We start from the raw sequence: 512 nt of genomic DNA, 5'->3' as shown, positions 1-512 counted from the left end.
TAAATGTCATTCATTATTATCATTATTATTATCATTATTATTGTTGTTAATATTATTATTACCATTATAGTATTATTATTACCATAAAAGACCTGGCAGCATTCTGGAACAATCTCAACTTCCTGGGAAACGAACAGTACAAGCAGTCATATAACAGGCGCTAAAATACTACTTTGCTGACAAGACCTTTACTGTCTATTTCCGAGTATCCTACTACACACGAGAGAAGAGAGACATATTCGAGTAAAGTGCCTTTTTCCAAGGACGCAAGGTCGGGCCCGAGGCTCGAACCCCAGAACCCGTAACCTCGTGAGTATGTGTCCGATAGCCTAACCACTAGACTTCTGGGAAGGCTTTGCTAGAACCAGGAAAAATGTCAAACTAGCCCAGGATCAGAACTTCTCAGCCGAGAATCGAGTCGTCTTAACTGCAGCACTGTAGTCAAGTAGGATACCATCTGTATGGACGCTGCATTCTTCCCTCCACCGTCTTCGTGACTAAATGAACGATAA

The sequence above is a fragment of the Aplysia californica genome, unplaced genomic scaffold (assembly GCF_000002075.1).
Source record: "Aplysia californica isolate F4 #8 unplaced genomic scaffold, AplCal3.0 scaffold00468, whole genome shotgun sequence".
Taxonomy (NCBI): domain Eukaryota; kingdom Metazoa; phylum Mollusca; class Gastropoda; order Aplysiida; family Aplysiidae; genus Aplysia; species Aplysia californica.
The sequence above is the reverse complement of the archived record's forward strand: the minus strand, read 5'-3'. Positions refer to the sequence as shown.